General features: G+C 41.6%; 1 pseudogene; it reads left to right on the top strand.

The window, feature by feature from the left end:
- The first annotated feature begins 2,429 nt into the window (after positions 1-2,429).
- LOC142748684 (E3 ubiquitin/ISG15 ligase TRIM25-like) lies at positions 2,430-4,021 on the top strand (annotated as a pseudogene).
- Positions 4,022-14,862: the final 10,841 nt, after the last annotated feature.

Below are 14,862 nucleotides of genomic sequence, written 5' to 3'. Positions count from 1 at the left end.
GATGTCGATTGACAGTCATTTTGTATGTCTTCCATTTTCTTACTATTGCACCAACAGTTGTCTCCTTCTCACCCAGCGTCTTACTTATGGCTTTGTAGCCCATTCCAGCCTTGTGCAGGTCTATGATCTTGTCCTGACAGCCTTAGAAAGCTCTTTGGTCTTGCCCATGTTGTAGAGGTTAGAGTCAGACTGATTCATTGAGTCTGTGGACAGGAGTCTTTTATACAGGTGACCATGTAAGAGCTGTCTATAATGCAGGCACCAAGTTGATTTGGAGCGTGTAACTGGTCTGGAGGAGGCTGAACTCTTAATGGTTGGTAGGGGATCAAATACTTATTTCTCTGTGCACAATGCAAATAAATATATATCATTTTGACAATGTGATTTTTTTTATTTTTTTTTATATAATCTATCTCTCACTGGTAAAATTAACCTAGCCTAAAAATTCTAGACTGTTCATGTCTTTGACAGTGGGCAAACTTACAAAATCAGCAAGAGATCAAATACTTATTTCCTTCACTGTAGGTGGTGGATCACTTTGAGCATTGTCCACTGTATCAGATGTAGACACCTGTAATGGTCCATGGAGATCTCCAGGGGTACCATCTGTGTTCCCTAACCAGACAGAGGGTGTTCCTCACCCTGCTGCCGCTCCTTTTCTTTGGCAAGGAGATCTGGTGGGCAAAGAACTAGATTTCCTTGAGACCTGTAAATAAAAAAATTATACTTAATGGATGCAAAAAAAATTCACATCTTTTGTGACCGCACTTATTTTTTTTACTTTGAATGGAACCTATCAGGAGTTTTTAGTTCTCAAAACTGCAGACAGCACTATAAACAGGGTGGGGAGTGCAGCATATCGATACCTATGTTATTGGTCCTGCAAGTTGCATGACCAATAAATATTCGCTCTGATGTCGCGGGAGCCGCAGTTCCAAGTGCCACAGAGGCGGCCTCTTCATGTTCAGGGCTCTGGGCTCTCTTCGCTGAACGCTGCCAGTCCCTCCCTCTGCTCTGAGTGACGGCTCTAGCTCCCCACCTTATATATGGCGCTGTCAGCAGTTTTGAGCACTTAAAACTGCTGGGAGGTTCCCTTTCTTCAATTTGTTTGTCATATTTCATGAATGTTCATTTTTTTTTTTTCAGTAGACATATCTGACAATAGCATGGCTACACCACCAATAGATCAATGGACTTCACCATTGAATGGGAAGAAACAAACAAAAAAAAAAGTAGTCCAGGTCCAATTATATTATTTAATGAATATTATACTTTTTTTTTTACTTTAGAACTGCAGGAGAGAATTGGGATAGGAAGATCCTCCAATCTCAGACAATGTAGTCTACTACGATATTCCATTGTTAAAAAAGAAAAAAAAAGGTATACCAACATGTACCGCCCCGAAGGAGGCTAAAAGGACACTCTTTTGGCCTCTCTCGGGCTAAAGGAGCCCTATAAACACTGTTATCATGTACATCAGAAAGCACTTGATAAACATAGTTCATAAACGAGATGTGAAGAGGGCCCAAGTTTGGTGTTTCATATACCAGTCTTGAAGCTTGCTGGAATAAGCAATAAATGTATTAAGAGGCGCACGCCTTTTAAATACATTTGGTGCATCTATTCGTGCACCACAAACCAAATCTACGGCTGCTATGAGCTGGCTAAGAATTCCACTAAAATTTACGTAAATTTCTGATCTTAATTATAGTAAATTTGTTGGTGAGCAGGTGGCCTCAACCTCTTCCCTCTACTGAGTTCTCACACTGCACTGACGGAATTCGGACAAAACAAAGGCACTTGTGGACAACGGCTGCACTATTTTGCAAGTAACAATGTAAACAAAATGATCTTTCAGCAAAATAGTGGTGTAAACCGCTTAATAAATCCCCCCCCCCCCTAGTGTACAGAATGCTGGGGGTTGTAGTTTCACATTAGTCAGAGGTGTGCAGGTTTCCTGTTCTTGCCAATACAGTGATGTAATTTCTACTTTTTAGATCGCTCTTCTGCAAAATACTCAAAATTTGAAATTTCTATCCGCACCTATAAATCCACAATTAAAAAATACGCTGCTTGTGGTTTGTGATTGTAAAAACCCATTTACTTTCTGTACAGTAAAATGATGCAGATTTGCTCTGTGGATTTCGCAACTGAAATCCACATAAATATACTAAACGTGTGAACAAGCGGCAATGATTCTAAAGATCTTAACTGCTAATAATAACCTGACTCTATGTACGTGCCGCATTGCAGGTCTGCCTTATATATACAGCAGATAGAATATATGATTATAACACGTGTCCATTAACAGGTTAACAGTGACTGATCTTGTGCTGTTCCGCCCTGTCCTGCAGACACAAGTATAAAACCCGCCCTCTGGTTTCCGAGCTTCAGAGAATTGTAGTTTAGTTTCTCTCTTCCTGCCAGTCATGGCGTCTGCTGATCTGAGGGACGAGCTGGACTGCTCCATCTGTCTGACCACTTATACCGATCCTGTAATGCTGAGATGTGGACACAACTTCTGCCGGGTCTGTATTGATCGTGTGCTGGATACACAGGACGAGTCTGGACTTTATTCCTGTCCTGAATGCAGAGAAGAGTTTCGGGAGCGGCCTGCACTGCTGAGGAACATAACTCTATGTAATATAGTGCGGAATTTCCTGTTTACTCAACCAGATAAAGAACAGACCGGGATCTGCTGCACTTACTGTGTGGACTCTGCTGTACCTGCTGTTAAATCCTGTCTGCTGTGTGACAAACACCTGAGAGTTCACAGCAAGGCAGCAGAACACGTCTTATCTGAACCCAGCACTTCCCTGGAGAACAAGAAATGTTCTGTCCATAAGAAGATCCTGGAATATTACTGCACTGAGGACGCGGCTTGTATCTGTGTGTCCTGCTGTCTGATTGGGGAACATAATAGACATAAAATGGAGTCATTGGATGAGGCTTCCAAAAAGAAGAAGAAGAAACTGAGAAATGTTCTGCAGAAACTGACCACAAAGAGAGAGGAGACTGAGGAAAGAGTCCAGAGTCTGGAGGATCGCTGGAGAAAAGATCAAGAAAAAGCAGCTGGAGAAGCTGAGAGAGTCACTGTCCTGTTTACAGACCTCAGGAGACGGCTGGACGACCTGGAGAAGAGGGTCCTGAGTGAGATCTCCAGGCAGGAGGAGGAACAGTCACTCTCACTCTCCGCTCTGATCCAGCAGCTGGAAATAAAGAAGGACGAGCTGTCCGGGAAGATGAGGGACATTGAGGAGCTGTGTAACATGACTGATCCACTGACTGTCCTACAGGGACCAGACACAGGTGACTTGTGTGATCCTGAGGAGGGGGGAGGGGATGAGGACACGGGGAGACGTGATAAACAGCTCCGTGATGTGGAAGATCTGGATGTGGCTCTGATCTCAGACACATTACACACATTATGTGACATAATATCAGGTATAAGGAGTGGGATCTATGTGGAGGGTCCTGCAGACATATTACTGGATGTAAACACCGCTGCTAATAATATCCATATATCAGACGACCGGAAAACTGCAACGAGGACAGAAGAGAAGCAGAATCGTCCAGAAACAGCAGAGAGATTCCAGTATTGTCAGGTGATAAGCGGCAGGAGATTTCCCTCAGGGCGACATTACTGGGATGTGGAGGGCAGTAGATCAGGTTGGTGGATGGTGGGGATGTGTTACCCCAGTATAGACAGGAGGGGGGGTCAGTCATACATTGGAAATAATAACAAGTCCTGGATATTGAGGAGGAATAATAATCAGTATTCAGTGAGACATGACAGTGAAGAGATCCGGTTACCTGACAAGATCTCCAGTGGTAGAGTCAGGATATGTCTGGATTATGAGGCCGGGCAGCTGTCCTTTTATGAGCTGTGTGACCCCATCAGACACTTACACACCTTCACTGCCACCTTCACCGAGCCCCTTCATGCTGCATTATGGGTAGGGGAAGGTTCTATAAAGATATCAGGGGGGGGGGGGGCAGCAACTGGGAGAAACCATCATAACCTAAGAAATCCGGCCAGATACTGGTGACAGAAACCAGAATATGATTGGAGGATTATACAGCCAATGGGATGAATGAGAAGGTGCGGTTATGATTCCTACATGGCAGCTGTCCCTATGACTAGATCACATGGAGGGATGATCCGCTGTGCAGGTACCTGGTGATTACTCTCTGGGGGCAGCTGTATACTGGAGACGATATACTGCCGCCCATGTGTAATCCCCATGTCTCCACATGGTTCTATCTACGGGGGTGGGGGGGGGGGGGTGTAGCTCTTTCTACAGGGGGTGAATGTAAGGGTATGTTCACACGGCCTATTTACGGACGTAAATCGGGCGTTTTTGCCCCGAATTACGTCTGAAAATAGCGCCTCAATAGCGCTGACAAACATCTGCCCATTGAAAGCAATGGGCAGACGTTTGTCTGTTCACACGAGGCGTATATTTACGCGCCGCTGTCAAATGACGGCGCGTAAATTGACGCCCGCGTAGAAGAAGTGACCTGTCACTTCTTTGGCCGTAATTGGAGCCGCTATTCATTGACTCCAATGAATAGCAGCGCTAATTACGGCCGTAATTGACGCGGCGTTCAAGCGCCTGCACATGCCGGTACGGCTGAAATTACGGGGATGTTTTCAGGCTGAAACATCCCCGTAATTTCAGCCGTTACGGACCCCCGCCGTGTGAACATACCCTAACAGTTTCGCCATATTTATCTAACATATGGCCACCATCTTTATCACAACTTTGGAATTATGGCTTAATAATAGAGAGGGTGTGATATTGTCTAAACCTGAAGAGACCCCTTTAAATGTTTGCAAAATCGGCAGTGACATCATTTCTTAGATATTGGGTAGATGCTTATAGACTTTTCTATAGTGCTCCTATCTCTAATTCAATTCATAAAGTGAAACTCATATATTCTATAGATTCATTACACACAGAGGGATCTATTTCCAGCATTTTTTTCTTTTAATGTTGATGATTATTTTAACAGGTAATGAAAACCCAAAATTTAGTATCTCAGAAAATTAGAATATTATATAAGCCCAATTTCAAAAATAATTTTTAATACCGAAATGTTGTCCTACTGAAAAGTATGTCCGGTATCTGCCCTCAATACTTGGTCCGGTGTTAGGGATCTGCCAGGTACTTCATCTAGGTATACTCCTGGGATTAATCAATCCACACCTGAGGCCAGACCTGTTAGACTGACACCGTCTCCCACCAACCAGGGTGGCAGGCTCAGTAGTGGGAGAGCCTATCGCGGCCTGGTCTGTCGGAGTTAGCTCCGCCCCCTGTCCTTTATTACCTGCCCTGTTCTCTCCCTCAGTGCTTGTAATTCTTTTGGATTCCTGGCCCCACTGCTGCTTGCTCCAGCCTGCTTCTGCCGTGCTTCTGCCTTGCTGCAGTTCTGCTTGACCTGCTTTGCTTTGCCCCTGGCTTGCTTCTGTCTCCGTGCCCGCTTGGGTGTACTCACTTCGTCCTGGTCCTGACTTTCGTTCGCCGCTCCGTTTCCTCGTGGCGTTCCGTGGCTACTGCCCTTTCCCTTGCGTGTTCCCTGTTTGTTTTCCTGTGCACTTAGACAGCGTAGGGACCGCCGCCCAGTTGTACCTCGTCGCCTAGGGCGGGTCGTTGCAAGTAGGCAGGGACAGGGCGGTGGGTAGATTAGGGCTCACTTTCCCTTCACCTCCTTTCTGCCATTACATCCGGGCTCCTTTTGCATGAATTACTGCATCAATGCGGCATGGTATGGAGGCGATCAGCCTGTGGCACTGCTGAGGTGTTATCAGTGCGGCGTGGCATGGAGGCGATCAGCCTGTGGCACTGCTGAGGTGTTATCAATGCGGCGTGGCATGGAGGCGATCAGCCTGTGGCACTGCTGAGGTGTTATGGAGGCCCGGGTTGCTTTGATATCGTCCTTCAGCTCATCTGCATTGTTGGGTCTGGTATCTCTCATCTTCCTTTTGATAATACCCTATAGATTCTCTATGGGGTTTAAGTCGGGCGAGTTTGCTGGCCAATCAAGCGCAGTGATACTGTGGTTATTACACCAGGTGTTGGTACTTTTGGCAGTGTGGGCAGGTGCCAAGTCCTGCTGGAAAATGAAATCCGCATCTCCATAAAGCTGTCAGCAGAGGGAAGCATGGAGTGCTGGGAAATGTCCTGGCAGACGCTGCGCTGACTCTGGACTTGATATAACACAGTGACCAACACCAGCAGATGACACGGCCCCCAAACCATCACTGACTGCGGAAACTTCACACTGGACCACAAGACACTTGGATTGACGCCTCTCCACTCTTCCTCCAGACTCCGGGACTGAGATTTCCCAATGAAATGCAAAATTTACTTTCATCTGAAAACAGGACTGTGGCCACTGAGCAGCAGACCCGTCATTGTAAAGACTTAGGAAACCTTTGAGGTGTTTTGTGTTGATTCGCTGATTAGAGTGTCACCACGAGTCTACAATCTGCAACTTTTACTCAATATTCTAATTTTCTGAGACACTAAATTTGGGGTTTTCATTAACTGTTACCAGAATCATCAACATTAAAATAAATAAATGCTGGATAATTTAATATATCGGAGGAATAAACTAATTGTTTTTTATCTGTCAACATGTGCAAACAATACCATATATTACACTGTATACTATACTATATACTACACTGTATACTATACTATATACTGCACTGTATACTATGCTATATACTACACTGTATACTATACTATATACTGCACTGTATACTATACTATACTATATACTGCACTGTATACTATACTATATACTACACTGTATACTATACTATATACTACACTGTATACTATACTATATACTGCACTGTGTACTGTACTATACTATATACTGCACTGCATACTATACTATATACTACACTATATACTACATTATATACTGCACTGTATACTATACTATATACTGCACTGTATACTATACTATATACTACACTGTATACTATACTATATACTACACTGTATACTATACTATATACTGCACTGTATACTATGCTATATACTGCACTGTATACTATACTATATACTGCACTGTATACTATACTATATACTGCACTGTATACTATACTATATACTACACTGTATACTATACTATATACTGCACTGTATACTATGCTATATACTACACTGTATACTATACTATATACTACACTGTATACTATACTATATACTGCACTGTATACTATGCTATATACTACACTGTATACTATACTATATACTGCACTGTATACTATACTATATACTGCACTGTATACTATACTATATACTGCACTGTATACTATACCATATACTACACTGTATACTATGCTATATACTGCACTGTATACTACACTATATACTGCACTGTATACTATGCTATATACTGCACTGTATACTATACTATATACTACAAGGTGTACTATACTATATACTGCACTGTATACTATACTATATACTGCACTGTATACTATACTATATACTGCACTGTATACTATACTATATACTGCACTGTATACTATACTATATACTACAAGGTGTACTATACTATATACTGCACTGTATACTATATACTACACTGTATACTATATACTACGAGGTGTACTATACTATATACTACACTGTATACTATACTATATACTACAAGGTGTACTATACTATATACTGCACTGTATACTATACTATATACTACACTGTATACTATACTATATACTGCACTGTATACTATACTATATACTGCACTGTATACTATACTATATACTACACTGCATACTATACTATATACTACTGTGTACTATACTATATACTGCACTATATACTACACTGTATACCATACTATATACAAGGTGTACTATACTATATACTGCACTGTATACTATATACTACACTGTATACTATACTATATACTACAAGGTGTACTATACTATATACTACACTGTATACTATACTATATACTACACTGTATACTATACTATATACTACAAGGTGTACTATACTATATACTGCACTGTATACTATACTATATACTACACTGTATACTATACTATATACTGTACTGTATACTATACTATATACTGCACTGTATACTATACTATATACTACACTGCATACTATACTATATACTACTGTGTACTATACTATATACTGCACTATATACTATACTATATACTGCACTGTATACTATTCTATATACTGCACTGTGTACTATACTATATACTGCACACTATACTATATACTACTGTGTACTACACTATATACTGCACTGTATACTATACTATATACTACACTATATACTATACTATATACTGCACTGTGTACTATACTATATACTGCACTGCATACTATACCATATACTACACTGTATACTATACTATATACTGCACTGCATACTATACCATATACTACACTGTATACTATACTATATACTACACTGTGTAATATACTATATACTGCACTGCATACTATACCATATATTACACTGTGTACTATACTATATACTGCACTGCATACTATACTATATACTACAAGGTGTACTATACTATATACTACACTATATACTGCACTGTATACTATACTATATACTATACTGTATACTATACTATATACTGCACTGTATACTATACTATATACGGCACTGTATACTATACTATACCATATACTGCACTGTATACTATACTATATATTACACTGTATACTATACTATATACTACACTATATACTACACTGTATACTACACTGTGTACTATACTATAAACGACACTGTATACTATACTATTTACTACAGTGTGTACTATACCATATACTACAGTGTATACTATACCATATACTGCACTGTATACTATATACTACACTACTATATACTACACTATAAACTACACTGTATACTATACTATATACTACACTGTATACTATACTATATACTGCACTGTATACCATAATATATACTATACTGTATACTATAATATATACTACACTGTATACTATACTATATACTACACTGTATACCATATACTATGTATGTAACTCTTCTACCTGTTAGATTTATAGCTTTGGTGAAATATTGATTGTATAAAACTCATTCTGAGACTTGTAATCTAATGTTTTTCATAACACAAAGTAATTGCTGGACTACAACTCCCAGCATGCTTTCCGTCGCCGCTTTATTAATCTGGATATTTGTCTACATCACACTAATGTATTATTATATTATCTCTAATAAAATCTCTTCCTGGCAGTGGTTCCTGTCATTTGTAGGACAGACACTTTGGCGTAGCAGCCGGGCTGATTCTAGCTTTTCTGCTGCCTGAGGCGAAAATTGAAATGGCGCCCCCCCAGGCTGTTCCGCATCACTAGCGTCCTCCCCAAACTCATTCGGATGCGTCATTGCCTGATACTTCCCTGGCATGCGCGGTGCAGCAATGAAGTCGGGCAAAAAACGCCTCGCTGCCCAGTGCGTGCCCATGCAATGGCACATCCGGGAAAGTTGGAGGAGACTGGTAGTGATGTAGAACAGCCAGGGGGTGTCACTCAAGCAAGGAAAGGTGGGTTTGGCGTCCGGACTGTGTGACTCCTCAGGATAGCGGCACCGCCCATGACCCTTTATAGAGTAATTAGCAAATAGCGTGCGCCGGTTTAATCAGTTGATTTGATATATTTTGCGGCATCTGAAAAAAAACATACAAGGGAATGTTTGGAAATATTGTCAGGTCATGTATACTCCAAAATTAATCATCACTCACAAATGTGTGCGTTTTTAGGCAGGTCACTACATTTATTTTTTCCTGGAAACAAGTTCTGCACTTTTTGCTTCCGTCCAAAAAAAACTGAAAACCTAGCGAACGGAGACAAACGGAAAGCAACTGAAACAAAAGAATTCAAATCAATGGTAATTCTAACGGACCCGTTGCTTTTCGTTTAATGTTTTGATCCCCTCCCCCACTGACAGGTAAACTGATACTAACGCTAGTGTTAAAGACGCCTTATATAGACAGGGGTTTCTAATCATAGTTAGTATATACATTATTTGGACCTATCACCATTGTGTGGGAAACATGACACGAATTGTGCATTCCCTATCATTTAGTGACCTACCTAAAAACGCACACATTTGTGAGTGATGATTCATTTTGGAGTATTATTATATACATGTGTATAGACTAAATTTGACTCTTCTTTTTTGTACTATAATATTTGGGGTATATATCTTTTTTTGTATTTGTGTCAGTATATACTGCTCCCAGGCATTGTATTCATACATATCAAACCTGCTGTGTCCCTCATTGTCCTACTACTCTGTTGATTTTAATTGTCTGTTTACAGCTGTTCTTGTTTTTAATGGATTATTAATAAAGAGATTGAACTTCTCATTTTGTTATCCTTGGATATTTGGAAATATAGTTATAGAGATTGGTTGTACACTGTAGATATTGCCCAATAGAGCCCTCTGTAGATAGAGCCCCCTGTAGATAGAGCCCCCTGTAGATAGCGCCCCCTGTAGATAGAGCCCCCTGTAGATAGCGCCCCCTGTAGATAGCGCCCCCTGTAGATAGAGCCCCCTGTAGATAGAGCCCCCTGTAGATAATGCCACTCACACTGTTAAAGGGATTGTCCACTACCGTACAACTGATGACGTATCCACCGGATAGGTCATCAGTACATGATCTGTGGGGGTCCGACATTTGGACCCGTACCGTTAAGCCACTCTGGCTGCCTCCGTGCACCGGCCGTACATGCCGGAAGCAGTTGGCTCCGGTCACGGAATAGCGGCCGAGCTGCAGTACAATTCAAGTGAATAGGAGCAGAGCTGCAGCACGGCCGCTATTCTATGTACGGAGCCAACTGCTTCCGGCTCCGTACATCGCATAATAGGCAATAACATCCGATGCTCGCAGGCCACCGGAGCGGCTGATCGGTGCAGGGTTCAGGTGTCGGACTCGCAACGATGATATACTGATGACCTATACGGTGGATAGGTCATCAGTTGTCCGGTAGTGGACAACCCCTTTAACTAAAAAAACAAAAACAACCGTTACATGGTCACCTGATCCTGTTCCTGCACCGTCCTCTAGCAACGCAGGCCTGCTCTCTAATGAGCCGTCTGCTGGAGCTGAATGATGCAAGCGGCGTGAGGACGTCACCGCGCCGCCTGCGCTATTGAAAAGAGCAGAATAGCAGAGCAAGAAACGAATGTACAGTACATACATTACACGCTGCACATACACTACAATACATACATGACACACTACAATATACACACTACACACTACAGTACATACATTACACGCTGCACATACACTACAATACATACATGACACACTACAATATACACATTATACACTACACACTATACACTACAGTACATACATGACACACTACAATATACACACTACACACTATACACTACAATATACACATTATACACTACACATTATACACTACAATACATACATGACACACTACAATATACACACTACACACTACAGTACATACATTACACGCTGCACATACACTACAATACATACATGACACACTACAATATACACACTACACACTACACACTATACACTACAGTACATACATGACACACTACAATATACACATTATACACTACAGTACATACATTACACGCTGCACATACACTACAATACATACATGACACACTACAATATACACATTACACACTACACACTATACACTACAGTACATACATGACACACTACAATACACACAACAATATACACATCACACACTACACATTACACACTATACACTACAGTACATACATTACACGCTGCACATACACTACAATACATACATGACACACTACAATATACACATTATACACTACAGTACATACATGACACACTACAATACACACAACAATATACACATTACACATTACACACTATACACTACAGTACATACATTACACGCTGCACATACACTACAATATATACATGACACACTACAATATACACATTATACACTACAGTACATACATGACACACTACAATACACACAACAATATACACATTACACACCACATTACACACTATACACTACAGTACATACATTACACGCTGCACATACACTACAATACATACATGACACACTACACATGCACTATACACTACATACTATACACTACAATACATACATGACACACTACAATATACACATTACACACTACACATTACCCACTATACAATACAGTACATACATTACACACTACACATGCACTATACACTACATACTATACACTACAGTACATACATTAATACAGTACACACTACACCATACACTACAATACATACATTATGCACTAGACATACACTGTACACATACACTACACACTACACTATACACATACATTACAATACATACAATACGCACTAGACATACACTATACGCATACAGTACACACTACACACTACACACTACACCATACACTACAATACATACATTATGCACTAGACATACACTATACACATACATTACACACTACACTATACACTACAATACATACACTATACACATACACTACATACATACATTACACACACTTACCTTTTGTGCAGGCAGCTGCCTATATGGATCTTCTCTTGCTGTCCACAGAGACTCCAGAGGAAACCACTAGCAAGTGTTGGTGAGTCCATCACAGGATTTCCCTTCAGTTGCAGAGCAGACACCCCGCGCACCTCCCTCTCTATCCCGATACTGAGCAGGATCGTATTACAATGGCGGAGAGCAGATGAGGGGGGTCAGGGAGGGGTTATTAAGGTGGCACAGGAGAGATGTGCTGTTCTTAAGGAAAAACATTTTTTTCCAATTCAACGTTTTTTATTAGTTTTAATACAAACACGTACAAAAACAAACAGAGAAAATGTGTCCCCATAATAAAAATATGACAAATAGGGCGCAGCCCAAACAAAAGGGGTAAACATCACAACCCATGAAGAGCCCCCACCACCACAGCCATCTGGGCATCATAATGGGAAGGAGTATGACAGAAAAGGGAATGGTGAGGAGAACAAAACAATGTGCAATAAGTCAACGTCCTGTATAACCTGAAATGCTATGGCCAAGCATGGGAGCACCATCACAGGGAGCAAGAACCACTCAGAGTAGACACAAGAAAGAAAGGGAAAGAATAGTATAGGAGACAAACAAGGCGGCTGAGCCCTTTTTATAGCCCAGGATGTAAAGGGATTGGCTGGGGACCTAAACACAGGTCCCTGCGCTGGCCCTTTAAGGCCGGGAGGGAGTGCGTGCACACCCTACAGGACACCTAGGGGAGCTGCAGCCGTGTGTGCCGCCGTCTCTGGGAAGGGGGACGCCGACATGAAGAAAGTGTCCTGCGGTTGCTGCTGCCGGTAAGTAGGATGTGATGGTGATCAACGACCGCGAGCACAACCGCACTCCCCCTTACGCCCCCTTTTTCTTAAGTCCCGAGCGTAAGAGGAACTTTTTAATGAGAGCTGGGGCATTGATGTTCTCTTCTGGCTCCCAAGACTTCTCCTCAGGACCAAACCCCTTCCAGTCCACCAGATAAAATGTTTTTCCTCCTACCCTTTTGCAGTCCAGGATTTCCTTCACTTCAAAGACTTCAAAAGAACTGCTGGGAGCAACTGTAGAACTAGGAGATTTTTCTGCAGCGGCTCAGGACCACAAGCTTTAAGAGGGACACATGGAAGGAGTTGGGGATTTTAAGAATATGAGGCAGCCTAAGCTTATAGGACACAGGGTTTATTCGTTGTAACATCTCGAAGGGGCCGAGGAATCTGGGAGAGAATTTGTGGGAAGGGATCTTTAGACGAATGTTCCTTCAAGAGAGCCAGATGTTGACTCCGGGGAGAAACTGAGAAGGAACCCTTCTCTTCTTATCGGCATATGCTTTCATGCGATCCACTGCCTGAAGAATTGCAGACTTGGTTTGCTGCCAGATGTGAAAAAAAGTCCTGAATGAAGAATTGGCTGCAGGCATTTGAGATATAGTTGGCACTGGGAAAGGAAGTTGTGGCCACTGACTTCATACAATATAGAACGGATCTTAATACAGCGCGATATAGAGCAGGAGGAGCCGCTCAGAAAAGTTTTGTGGGAAAATATTCAGTATTATTTGTAATTAATTGTTCTAAACTCTGCTCATTCTGTACTTAGGAATCCAGTGGGCAGATTATATACTAGGAATATTTTTCCAGAACACAATATATAACACATTGGACTGCATTTTACACGTGACAGGTTCTCTTTAAGAAGTAGAAGTTAAAAATAAAAAAAAGAAAACAAAACAACGGTCCAAAGCGTGATTTACACATTGTCTGCTGGAGTCGGAGGTGTAAAGGAACCCAAACAACGTCTACATGTACATTGGAGCTGTCAACCAGAGTTCCCAGATTTCTAAACTAAAAATGTGCCTCGTTGTACCATTCAGGCTCAAAAGTATAGGAAGTGCAGAGGTTGCGGTCACACCCGAGCCCTGGAACCTAAATGGACCCAAAAAGTCTCTGACCCTTATAAGCGGACGAGTGCTACAAACGACGTCATAGTGGGGGGCAATGTTACAGAAACCACTCAGATGTGGTGCTCGCTACTGATATCGATCCGTTCGAGCAGGAACGCCCCCAGCTCTCAGCTACCTCTAGTAGCTGAGAGCAGGGAGATTTAACGGCTCCCTGCTCTGTTTATTTATTCCGGTGCAGCGCCGTAAAACCACTATAGGGCGGTCACTAACGGGTTAAAACTAATTTAAAATAAGTTTTCTTATTCTCTTATTTAGTCGCTTTATTAGTGTTTACTGGGGATATTACTTTTGGTCATCAGATCGCCCACC

This window comes from Rhinoderma darwinii, chromosome 3, assembly GCF_050947455.1.
Source record: "Rhinoderma darwinii isolate aRhiDar2 chromosome 3, aRhiDar2.hap1, whole genome shotgun sequence".
NCBI classification, from domain to species: Eukaryota; Metazoa; Chordata; class Amphibia; order Anura; family Rhinodermatidae; genus Rhinoderma; species Rhinoderma darwinii.
Note: the sequence above shows the minus strand (reverse complement) of the source record. Positions and strands in the feature narration are given on the sequence as shown.